We start from the raw sequence: 13,167 nt of genomic DNA on the forward strand, positions 1-13,167 counted from the left end.
TCTCACTGTACCCATGCCTCGTAAGCCCTGCCTCATCCTAAACCTGACCACATCAGCTCCCTCGTCTTTACACAGACCGTACTTGTTCCCCCAGCCTTCTTCCAGTGTTGCTTACAGTGGCTGAGCGCCCTTCTGCGAGCTGCAGACCGCGCACTAGGAGCTGGGAGTATCACTGTCACTCTCTGCTGCACCCATGGCCCTGGGCTGGCCCTGCCCGCTTCCCCCACACCTGCTCTCCTTCACTTCCTGCCACATTATTCTCACTGACCGTCGCTCAGTCCCAACCCCTGCGTGGTTCCTGGAGCACAGTGAGCACTCCAGAACAGTTCTGGACAGACTCATTTTGGGGATTTTGTTCTGGCCCGTGGCCTGGATGGCCCCCTGGAGCAGGCACCCCTTTGAAGCAAGAATGAAGGTCTCAGCCACTCTGACTGGAGGAGGCAATGCCAGTCACATCTAGGGATGGTGGAACAACTGTTTTAAATAAAGTACGCGTTGCACATGCCTGGAAGTGCTTTGCTCCTCCTGTTTACTGAATAAACAACATCAAAGTAATTTTTAAAAAAAGAGTTAGAAAGGACAGCATATCCCCAATCTGCCTCTCACCGCTCGGCTCCTTCCCCCATTTCCTTTTATGTAGATACATCTTCCTGACACACTTAAACTCAACATGGATTCATTTTATAGGTGTTTGTTTTTAACGTCTTTCTTTTCTTGAGGTCGGGTCTCTTTGTGTTGCCCAGGCTGACCTTAAATTTGACTCAAGTGATGCTTCCATCTTCGCCTCTGGAGTAACGCAGAATGTGCAAGGCATCGTGACTCGCTTAACCTCATTTTTAATGTAATTTTTTAAAACAAAGCCGCCCCCGCTTAAAAAAATACTCTTTGTAGAAATTAAGAAAACATGAATAAGCTTAGAGAAAAAAATGTTTGGTACGTTAGCATGTTTGTAACTTTAACTTCGCATTTTTACAGCGTGTCTGGCCTTCAGGTTCTGCACAGGGCCTTGTCACGTGACGTGCTAGTGACTGGCGAACAGATTCTTGCAGTTTTACCTTTCTATAGCTAAAGCTGAACCATGATTTGAATGGCCAAAGTGCCATCAGGCTACGTGGGCTAACACTCTGTCCTATGATGTCCCAGGCTTGTGGTTTCCTGTTCCTGTGGTCACTTTGGTGGCCAGGCCTGGGGTCCTCAGCCTGGGTGTTGGGAAGCCTGTCCACATCTGGCAGAATGGACCTCACCAGGGTCTCCTGACTAATATCCATTTCCATGGTCTGCTTTTCCTCTTTTTGGCTCCTTTTTATAAAATATTTTTAGCCGTAGATGGACACATCTTATTTATTTATTTATCTATTTATTTATTTATGTGGTGCTGAGAATTGAACCCAGTGCCTCACACGTACTAGGCAGGCGCTCTACCACTGAGCCACCACCCCAACCCATCTTTTTGGCTCTTGATGGGGCATGCCATGTAGTCATAGCCTTGAAATTGGAGATCATGGTATAAATTTGATATTTTAACTTAAGCAGCATTTTGTTCCTGGGATTTGAGAGCTCATTTGTGATGTGTACATGTTCCTTTCCAAGTAATTTTGCCCTGGGAAAGTGCTGTGATTCTTTTTCCTTTAGTATGACTGTTGAACATTTTTCTTCCATAGGTTGTACGTATTAATAAAATGGAAAACGCACACGGGTGAGCTTCCCGTTTTGGCCTTGTCTTTGCTGACAGACATTGTTTTCATTTCCTGACTGCTCAGGGGAAGCCTGAGCTTGCTGGTCTTGGTGAGGTGCGCTGATGCCACATTTGTTCAGGGAAGCTCACTTCATGATAGGAGTTGTATTAGCCACTGGCTGATTAGACAGTGTGCTCAAGGACATTCTTAAGTTTGGATCTAAAATACCAGAATGGATGGATTAGGCTGCATATTTGCACAATCATTTCAAAATTATTCTTGTAATGGCATGGAAAGATTTCCCAGGGTGGAGTGTTCGCAGCTGGGAAAACAGTTGTCCCTTTGAAGACATTTTCCCAGGCACAGAGCTTGCATCTCCTGCTGTTAGGAGCATGGGCAGGGTCTGGCTTGACTGGCTGCTCCCGGAACCTTGCACTGGGCAGGGCAGCTTCACAGTGTCTGCGGGAGCACACTTGTACCGACTGGGAGAAGGACGGTGCTTCCCTTTGCCCCAGTGCCATCTGAATGCCATTAGGGAGATGCAGTATCAGAATATATGTGAGCCCTTAGAGGCCATCAGCTTCTCTGGCCGATGAGCTTTCTTTTGTGTGCATCAGTATTTTTAAAGGTTGGTAAATGAGGTTCGAAGCTGAGGCCTGGCCTTGGTGCTGACAGTCAGGTTTGGCCCAGTGGTGCTGTACCTGTCTCCTCAGGCCTGTTGTGGGCCTAACAGCCTTGCCCATGCTCAGGTCAGTATAGCAGTCCCCTGAGTTAGGCCCTGTGGCCCACCTAGAAGGGTGTGAGTATAATCGGCCCGAGTGTGTGAGGGAGGCCGTTCCACCAACCTTTGGGTGCTGTATCCATAGCCGGGGCAGATGCTAGGTGGGGTTGGTCATCAGGTGACACTGATACTCAAAACACGGTGCTTTCAGTAGGGCAGAAGTTTAACTTAAAGTTCAGGGTCGGGGCTTCCCTGCGCCATGCCTGTGCAGGGGCCTGCTCCTTCCCTCGGACTGTTCTGCCACCACCTAGAGCCCATCAGAGCCCACTCTCATGCTGTTTGCAGGTGGGGGCAATCCCCTTCACTCCTGTGTCCCTCCTGTAAAGTGGGGACAGCTGCAGGCCCGTGTCAGTATCAGGCAGATCCCATGAGGCAGAGCGTGTGGGAGGCAGAACACAGCACTTGCATATGGTGGGTTCCAGGTGAAGATGTGGTCTGAATTTCTTGCCTCTTGGGTTCCGAACCAGGAAGCCAGGCTTTGTCAGCTGTCCTACCTGCAGCTGTCTAGCAACACAGTGACCTTTGGTAGTTGGAGTGGAAGTAAAGGAGCGTTTGTGATGACAGCCTGTTCACCACAGAGACCCTAGACTACAGTGTGCCGTTCCAGCCGCCACTGCACTGATGGCGCCTGATTCTTTAAATCAGTACGGTGAGTTGTGCCTTCTGTGTGTGGCTCTTTTCATAACTGCACCTGACAGAAGTCTTTAGCACAGGGGTAAAGTTCCCACGCGGGCCCAATGTGACCCCTTTCCTTTGCCTGCAGTTCGGTGCGGTTTTCTTCATCCTAAGTGACTGATTAATGGAGGCTCAGCTGTGTGATGGTGAACTTAAATGGGCTAGGTTCACACAGCACCGTGCCTGTGGACTAGGAAGGAGTTCTAGAATGAGTCTCATTGGCAGCCATGGAAGCATTGTTCCGGTGGCCTGTAGTATTCATACCCTTTTGCCTGGGAAGATGTGTCATCCAGCCCCCAGAAAGGAGGTCCCAAGTTGACCAGGACAGGTCTGTGGGTGACACATGTTGGGTGTGCATGCAGATGTATGTGCCTGTGTGCACGTGTGGACCCTGCAGACGTCCAGTGCTCTTGGTCCTCCCGCACAGTACTCTGGTTCTGCCTGGTCATGGCTCTGCACTCTTCTGGCCTGAATGGCCTGTGTCCTGCTCTGTGAGGTCTCTGCCTCTGAAGCCCAGCACTGCTGTCCTTGAGTGCTTCTGCATCCCCCAGCTGCTTGTTGGGTCCGGATGTGGCAGCTCCTGTCAGGGTTCCCTCTGGTGCCATGTCGCCAGCATGTCTGAAGAGGGACTGTGGGTTTGTGACTAGGGAGGGAAGTTAGAGATGTTTCCATGCATCTCTAAATTGAGTTTCCCTGCAGTGCGTATTTGGTAAGAGATCTAATATGTGGCATTTTCTTTCTTCCTGTCCCTGAACACTTCCTCCAGACAAGTGCAGCCACAAGTCCCACACTGTCAGTTTATCCAGACAAGCAGTTTGAAAAGGAGCTGTGCCGCGGCTTGCACAGCCTTGTGGAACTTTGTTTCTAGGAAGATAGAACTGTGTTCAAGATGGCAGACCAGGGAAATTGCCTTCCCCGGCACAGGGCCGAGCGGGCCGGGCACAGGGCACCTCCTCCTGCTGGGAGCCTCGTGACTGGCGCAGCTTGCCCTGTAATGGTCTGCAGGGGGAGGCAGGTGGTCTCCTTGGGATAAACTAGTTGCAGAAAACTCAGTCTTGATTTGCTTTTACAGCTGTGTGTACCATTACAGGTAGATTAAACTTCAAAGGTTTTTTTTTTTTTTTTTTTTTTAAACTCTCTCTTTATTTATTTTAGTTTTTTTCGGCAGACACAACATCTTTGTTTGTATGTGGTGCTGAGGATCGAACCTGGGCCGCACGCATGCCAGGCGGACGTGCTACCGCTTGAGCCACATCCCCAGCCCCAAACTTCAAAGGTTTTAAGGGAAGATATTCTACCTTGGAGTGGAGGGTGAGGGGGAAGCCCACGAAGTTTGGGGGCTAAGCTGTCTTGTTGGTAGGAAGGCTCAGTCCCTGGGTGCTACTGTGGTAGAGGCTTCCTAGGGGACTGCGGGGGGCTGTAGAGCATGAGTAACACGAGAGGAGGAACTGGCCACAGGGCCGGCCACACTCCCCAAGTTGCTGAGGGCTCCTGATATCCCTAGGCATGGGCTGGTGTTGGGAGTTAAGTGAGGTCACCAGGAGCCTGGTCTCTTCCCCTTTTCCTTTGTTGGCAAATGACTTTTGCCGTTCACTGATTTACACATGCCTCTCTTTCCTCAGTCAAATTCACCTGCTTCAGGGAAGTTTTCTTCTCCAGATGGCTTTGACTTAGCAGTTGTGATTCAGCAGGGCTTTATTTATGCTGCAGACGGGCATGATATACCATAGGCTTTCCTTCTCCCCCTGCTTTACTGTAAAATGCACAAATAGAAGGGTGTGTACCACTTCCACAAAGTGTCCCCCAGGCTGAGACGGGAGGCTGTTCTGTCTCTTCCCGGCCATGTCCTTGCTTTCCCCAGGGTTTATTTCCAACGCGTGCATCCCAGAAATACATTTGGCTTTGCTTGTATTTGAGCTTTATGTGAATGGAGATGTTTTGTTTTGTTTTTTGGTACTGGGAATTGAATTCAGGGGCACATGACCACTGAGCCACATCCCCAGCCCTATTTTGTATTTTATTTCGAGACAGGGTCTCACTGAATTGCTTAGCACCTCACTTTTGCTGAGGCTGGCTTTGAACTCGTGATCCTCCTGCCTCAGCCTCCCGAGCTGCTGGGATTACAGGTGTGTGCCACCGTGCCTGGCAATGGAGATGTATTATGCATTTTTTTCTTTTGTATTTTACTGCTTTGGCTACATTTTGTATTAGCCATGCTGTTGTGTCTAGCTCTAAATTGTTCATTTTTATTGGTATGTGACTATACCATAGTTTATCTGTTTTTATATTCATCTGAATATTTTTAGTCTTTGGCAGTTATAAACAATGCTGCGAAGAATGATCATGTATATCCTATCAGACAGGTGTATGGGCTCCTCTTGGGGACATACCTAGGGTGGGATCATAGTGTTAGGGCTGTGAATCTTCATCTCTACTACATAAACCAACTGAATTAGTTACCTGACGCAGAATATAGTGGCTATAAGAACAAATTCGTAGATGGAAATCCGGATGTATCTCAGCCAGGCCTTTCAACTCATAAAAGTAGTCAAGGGTTGTCCAGGGCTGAGCTGGTTGGAGCGCTCAACTGGGGTTGGTCTGCTTCCAGCCTCACTTGTGGGTATTGGTAGGATCTGATTCCTACAAGGTTGTTATACTGAGGGCTGCAGGTCCTTGCTGGCCCTTGACCAGGGCTGCCTTCAGTTCTTCTACATGGACCTCTCCTTAGGGAGCTCCCAGTTGGCAACTGACTTCATCAGAGGGGGAGAGGGGAGAATGCAAAGATCAAAAGTCCCAATCTCAGAAGTAATGTCCTATCCCCCTTGCTGAATTGTTTTCTAGTGGCATTTTGCCAGGTGCAGCTCACTCCTGGGGAGGGGATCGTCCAGGGTGTGACTGCCAAGAGGCAGGTCATTGGGAGCCTCACAGAAGCAGTCAGCACACATCCCTGTGTTCCCTGAAGCTGGTCATGCCAGTTAACACCTCAGCAGCAACAGATGAAAGTGCATGCCTTGCTGTTGCCTTGGCAACATGGGATGGCCAGGCTTTTATAATCTTATGCATGCGAGTAGCAGTCATCATGGGCAGGTTTGTGCGTCTGTGTGTGTGAGTGTCTGTGCCTGTACATGTGCATGTTGTGTGCACACCTGTCTGCATTTGTGCTTGTCTCTGTGGGCATGTGTGCATGCGTTTCTCTCTGTGTGTGTGTGTATGCCTTTGTGTGTCTGGGTGCATGCATGTGTGTGTACATGTATGCTGGCTGGGAAAAGGTGATAGGGCCTAGTGTCATCTGTATCTGAGCTGGTGTTCCTGAGAATGCAATGTGTTCTGGGTACCACAGTGAGGGTGCTGTTGTAAGCACATACTCCGGGTCCCTAGGTACTCCCCTGCACTGTCCAGCTTGCTTCTGGAGGTTGTCCTGAGTTCCAGAGGTCCTTTCAGCTTGACATGCCTTTAAGATGTTGATCAGTATGTGTTGCCTACCCAGCAGGTGATAGCTGGCCTGCCCAGCCAGAGGCTAGTCTGTGGAACTCTCTGGGAGGTGTCTGGCCTTGGGGGTTTGTTTCAGCCAGTGCAGCTTGAGCTCCTGAGGGTAGCTCAGGAGGAGGAGGAGGAGAAGTGGGCTGTGTTGGTTCTCCTCATTCCTGGAAAATGACTGCTTTTGAGTCAACAAAGAAGGACACTATGTTCATTCCCAAGAATGTCCCATGTGAGTGAGGTCCACCTCCTTCTTTTGCTGTCACTTCCCAGAGGTGATGTGATGCCGCCTGGGGATATGGCCTTTACCTCTGCTTGGTTAATGCTATGAGGAGGTGTGTGGCCCACAGCCACTAGCTGTGGCTGCCATGTATTCATTGAGCAGGTGCTTGCCGAAGGCCCCAGCGCGGGCTGTGTTGGGGATTTCACAGGAGCTTGCACTCTCCTTCCTCAGGGCGCTGAGGTTGCAATGGGGAAGGCAGACGCTCAGGTGGGAATCGGCGCAGGAGGCTGGAGGTAGCCAGAATGTTAGGCAACATCCTGCAGGGGAGGAGGAAGGAACAGCAACTTTGCTATGAAGCCACCCACTCAATTGTATTTTCTCCCTGGAGAGGCTGCGTATCAGCCCGTGTGCTCAGCAGAGCCAGCCGCTGGCCCTGGAGCTGGGCCTGGAGCTCCAGGACCCAACAGCTGATTTTTTGCGATAAGTTTTGGATTAACTCCACCCCAGTGTGAAGGCATAGAAACACAGGCAGGCTTGGTACACTTTTGTGTTCTGTGTCCCTTTGACTCTTAAAACCCTTATTGGCAGATGGGACCCCACCCACTTAACCAGGGCAGCAGTCAGATGAGCTCAACACTGACGTCTTCCTACACACAGCCTGGGTGCACGAGGAAGGCGAGGCTGTGGTTGTGAGCAGACATACGCGCCTGTTTGAGTGTCAGCTCCGGGCTATCCTGGGAACCCTGGTAGACTGCTCAGCTTGTGCTGCTCAGAAGTGACCATGGCTGGCTGGGCAACCTTGGAGTAGCCTTGGTGGCCATCCCTCAGCTGTGGAGGGGCCTGCCTAGAACCCACTGGGCCCAGGGCCCATCCAGCTGTGCCAGGACCTTTGCCCTCACTTCTCTGTGCTCCCTAGCCTTCTGCCCAGAGCCCATTCTTGGAGGACTTGTTGATTAATTGTAGGCCGGCAGCTTTCCTTTTAGGGGCCATGGTCTTTGCCTATGAGGGAGATGAACTTGGAAAACATCTTTTTCTGTGACAATTCCAAATGGAACCCAGGAGTCTGAGGACACTGTGGAGAGTGAGCATCCTGGGACGTAATGGCTATTCATGATGACCCTCTCCCTCCCTCAGTTCCCGTGCAAGGCGGACTCGCTGGCTCCCCACCCTCCCAATAGTCCGGAAGGCAAAGCGCATTAAATCTGTAACAGGTGGAACTTCCCCAAGCCTCTGTTGATCATTTGCAGGAAGAGGAGCTGGAAACCCCCAAGGTCCCAGCTTCTTCTGTGATCTGACCCGGGAGCAAGCACTTGTGTGTGTCCATGTGTCTGTTCGCCTTGGGTCTCTGCTGTTCCCAGGGATGCTGGTCACAACTGTGATCTACAGGGTGGCAGTGCTGTGGGATGGTTCAGTGGTAAGCCTTGCTTTTAGATTTCTGAGCACATCACTGGTGAAAGCGTCTAAGTAATTGAAATGATATTGTTGACTCCTTTCTGTCCTTGGTCACTCCTGAAGTGTGCACCTATGGGGGCCGCGGGGCCAGCCTGTGCAGGTCCCCTAGTTCTCCAAGGACAGTGCCCAGCAGGAGGGAGAACTGGCCATAGCCATTGTCTGAGATCCTGGAGAATGATTGACTACATTCAGCTTTAAATTTTACCAAAGTTCTTTTTCTCTATTTTTAATTTAAAATCATATCAAAATAGACCCCAGATAATTAGCTTGCCACTGTGGAAAAGAACATAAAGCTTGAATCACCAGCAGTAAGTGAGGAGAGAAAACTAGGAATTTTACAGTAAATGCTAGCAGCAGTTCCTGGGACTCCAGAAGGGTGCTGGGCATCTCCCTGTGTGGGGTATGAATGAGAAGCTATTAAGGAACATTGACTTGTTGGGACGTACCTTCATGCCATGAACTCACCCTCTAAAGGGTCACAGCTAAAATGGACATCCACCTCCACAGCCATGTTGGAGCACCTTCTCTGTCCCCAGGGGCAGCTCTGTGCCCCCTCGAAATCTCCTTTCCCCTCTGTGGCCCTGGCAGCCCCTTCCTGCCCCTGGATTCGCCCACTCTGGATACTTCGTATAAGAGGAATCACACAATATGGCCTTCTGTGTCTGGCGTCTTTCGCAGTAGGTGTTCCAGGTTTGCCCGCGTTGTTTTGTCCCCTGACCCCGTGATATCCCCAGAATGCTTTTCCCTCCTTGTGGTGGATCATCTCATCTAGGGTCTTCATCGCATGTAATTGTTCCCCCTCTTTTCTCCTGACTTTAGAAGAATTATTCCACGCTTATCTCTTTTTTTAATATTTATTTTTGTAGTTGGACACCTACCTTTATTCCATTCATTTATTTTTATGTGGTGCTGAGGATCGAACCCAGGGCCCTGCTCATGCCAGGCGAGCGTTCTACCGCAGAGCCACAGTCCCAGCCCCTCCACGCTTATTTATCTCTATGACATTCTCATTTTTTTTTGTAAATTGGCTTCCTTTCATCATTTTGGGTTTTTCTGGTATTTGCTTCTGATTAGACTCAGTATGTACCCTTAGATTAGGACATTAGAGACATTTTGTCCTTCTCAGGGTATCACAGCTGGGCTTTTTCCTCTTGGTGATGTCCATGTTACCACTCAGTGAAGGGCTGTCCCATCTCTGCTGTGTAGTGACTTTCCCTTGCTTTAACGAGCAGTCTGTGGGAGCTCTGCAAATACCCCACTGCTCCTGGGGTGCCTCCTTTGGGGGTTCTTGGCCTGTTCCAGTCTCACAGTAAAAGCTGCAAAGGGACAAGTCCGTCCCCCCTCCCTGCTCCTGTCCCCCCAGCAGTCCCTCAGTTATAGGCCATTTTTTTTCCATAACCAAAAATCCCCACATCTTTCACACACTCTATTTATTATTATCTTTTTATTAGTTGCTTATTTAAATTATGTTTGTTGCCTATTTATTATTAGAATGGGCTCAGGATTCTTTTTAATAGTTTCTAATTATTATTAACTTTTTTGGAGGTACTGGAGATTGAACCTAGGGATGCTTCACCACTGAGCCACAGCCACAACCCTTTTTTATATTTCTTTTAGAGACAAGGTCTTGCTGAGTTGCTTAGGGCCTTGCTAAGTTGCTGAGGCTGGCTTTGAACTCACAACCCTTCTGTCTCAGCCTCCCAAGTCGCTGGGATTATAGGCCTGCACCACTGTGCTCAACTTTTATTAACTCTTCTTAATCCTCCTAGCCTAGATTTTTCCGGATTTGGCCAGTGGGAATCCTTTGGGCCATCTCCTGTGTCCTCTGGGTATGATTTTGACATTCTCACACCCGAGAGTCTCACAAATGGAGATCCACCTGCTTTGCTGCATTCCCATGGGGTTCTTGAGTGCCCCTCTGCTTCCTGTGTGCTTCTGCCTCCCTTGTCCTGCGAGAACTCTGTCTTCAGGGGCATCAGCACATTTACCCTTGTGCTCACTCACAGTACAGACGAGCGGCTCCGCGCTGTGTGCCACGCTGCAGAGAAGAGCCTATTGAGAGGCTCCCTCGGCCCTCCTCCCCACCCTTCCTCCAGGACTGAAGGTGTGTGTGCCAGGGAGGTGTAATAGATGGCATGCCACCATTCCTCACCAGGCCTGGGAGCCGGGAAGGACAAGGTCATGGTCAAGAGTTAATTGTTGCACACAAAGAAAGTGATGGACTCCTGGTCAGTGCTCATCAGGTGTTTTTTACGTGCCTACAGCTATGGACTCTCCAGCCCGTCGCAGGGTTTAAACTACATTATTGTGCGGGAGAGTTGGGTTACCAGGAAGCAACAAAGCAATTAAAACGCCTTGATTTTATCTTGTGGTGTTCCTGCCCCAAATAATCAAGTTAGCCTCAGCTCTCAGACAGATGCCTTGAGAAGGGCTGGGTGGGGTGCGCAGAGCCCTGCAGGGCTTCCAACCTCCGCTCTGCCCATCGCACAGACGCAGAGGAGACTTCAGGGGCACCAGGCCCAGCCTCTGGCTCTGGAGGGTCCCATTTCATTAGGGAAGCCCTCTGCCTTGTGCTCACCCTTGTAGCTATCCATCCCACTGACTCTCAGCAGTTCTGCCAGTTTCTCAGCTGGGGAAATGTGCCTCGAGTGTTGGCATAGGAGCTGCGCTGTAGCCTCATGTGGCCCTTGCCCATGGCAGACCTTCTTGAGGAGACCTAGTCATCAGGAGCCTCAGGCAGAAGGCTGCGTAGGAGTGAGTGGGGACAGCTGCGTGCAGGAAGGGGTGGACCTGTTCTGCATGGCCAGTCTGCAGGTGGCTTCTGCTGTAGCCCAGAGAAGCGCTCTAGAGTTCTGGCCCCAGGGACGGGTGCCTTGGAAGGATGGATCCCCTCCCACTGTGGATATTTTGGGACTTTGGGCAGATGCAGCTGCATTTAGAGTCCCCCCGCGAGGTCTCCCTCCTGCCTTCCCTGAACTTGCTGGAGACGTAGCTGCAAAGGAGAGGGCTCAGCCTTAGGTGACGCCAGGGTGCCCAGGGCTCTCCGGCTCTGCACTTGCCACACTGAGTACTTTTGCTTTTAGCATCAGGGTTGCCGCTTGCTGCAGAGAAAGAATCATGGCTTTGGAGAGACCGAGGTTCGGTTCCTGGCTGCACCATTTCCTGTCTAAGGATTTGAGGGTCATAGATTCTCACTCTTATTCCTTGAGTCTTCCCACCCCATCCATCAGAGCTAAGAGTGAGTGTTGGGTCTCTGTGTCTGTGTTTGGGGCTTCTGTGCACCAATTTTCAAGCTGGGATGAGGGGTGAATGGCTGTGGGTGCCTTGCTCAGTGGTAGGCACCAGCTCTGTCTCCTTGCAGTCTGGATTGGGTTTGGATTGTTACCAACACTGAGTGGAGCTGGGGAACTCAGATCACACACTCGCCTTATAAAAGCAACATCCTGTCAGAGTTTGCAGTGCTGGTTCTTGGGCCCCACTGTTAGTGGTGCCCTGTGTGCCCTGGAGGAGCACCATGTGGGCTCAAAGCATGTGGTATGAAAAGCGTCTCAGGACCTTGTTCCTCTAGCACAGGGACCTCACTTGTGATGTTTGCACCCTCTGCAGGTGCCAGCTCGAGGGATGGCTTGGCCTCCTGTAGAGGTTGTCTGCCTATTGCTAGACCCCTTGATTTGTGGGGACAGTCCTGGAAGAGGTCTGCTGTGTCCTGCTCATGTGGGATTTGGAGTGCTGGAGATGCCACTGCTTGGGGTCTCAGTCTGGGACAAATAGTCTCCTCTTTGGAGGAGTGTTGCTCCCTGGTGACGAGCACAGAGAATCCAGGCCCTGCAGGCTGTTGGAGCCAGGCCTGCCGCACCCATCCATGCACAGATTGTGTCCCACAGGGTGCCAAGGGGAGTTCTCTTGGGTGCTCTGTGTGATTTTTTTTTTTAACTGGGTCATCTTTTACCTTAAATATATATTATCAGAAATAAAAAGTAGTACCATAGTTTAAATGGAAAATAACATGCAAATTATTGAGACAAAGTGATCTTTTTCTTTGTTAACCATATTACCTTGTGTTCTTTGGGAGGCCTGAGCTCCTGAGGGGCCTCTGGATGTGGGCAGAGAATGGAGGAGAACCTGGTACAGCTTTATCTGGTGACAGAACAGGACAGGGAGTCCTCCCAGTTGGCCCCCCGAGTGCTCTGAGTGCCTGCCAACCCAGGGTGCCTCTCACAGCCGAGAGCCTTCTCGACATTGGATAAGTCTGCTTATGCAGATGCCTTGATAAGGCTGAGCTCTGCCTTCTGTGTTGGTAATAAGATGCACTTGGTGCCCGGAGACGATGCAGCGTGCATGTCAGACTGCAGCATCTGGACATCCCGAGAAGGCACAGGAGGTGTCCAGCTGGCAGGGTCTGGACGTTGGCCTCGCGGGAGAGTTCTTCAGGTGGGACCTGAGTTTGCAAAACCGTGGGCTTGCTTTTCTTTGTGGGGCTGTGGCTCTTTCTGAGAGCCCCCTCCCCCAGCCCCGTCTCACACTACTTAGGGAACTGCTTAGAGCATTTCAGAGAATCAACACATAACATTTTATTGACATACACTGAACATTATCAGCAATAGTTAGATTTGTTTTTAAATATATTTTATTGGGAACTGCTAAAGTTGCCATCATCATTGTTCCCACTATTATTTTGTAGAGGCAGATTTTTCAACCATACACGCCAGAGTATTTCTCCGTGTATCCCATTAACTGCATGCAGTTCTCGTGGTCTCATCCCACATTCACATAATTGCCAAGTCTGTTGTAAACAAATGCACGTCTAAACACATCTCCGAGCAGGTATTTCATTAAATGAGACCCTTTCTAGCTCCATGCAGCTCTCTCGGGTATTAGGAGCG

The 13,167-nt window shown here is 50.3% G+C and overlaps 1 protein-coding gene across 1 annotated transcript in view; it reads left to right on the forward strand.

Annotated features, from left to right (window-relative positions):
• Window positions 1-13,167, forward strand: part of CUNH7orf50 (chromosome unknown C7orf50 homolog) — a 117,304-nt gene that overhangs the window by 26,479 nt on the left and 77,658 nt on the right. The gene's annotated exons all lie outside the window — the stretch shown is intronic.

The sequence above is a fragment of the Marmota marmota genome, unplaced genomic scaffold, assembly GCF_001458135.2.
Source record: "Marmota marmota marmota unplaced genomic scaffold, marMar, whole genome shotgun sequence".
NCBI lineage: Eukaryota > Metazoa > Chordata > Mammalia > Rodentia > Sciuridae > Marmota > Marmota marmota.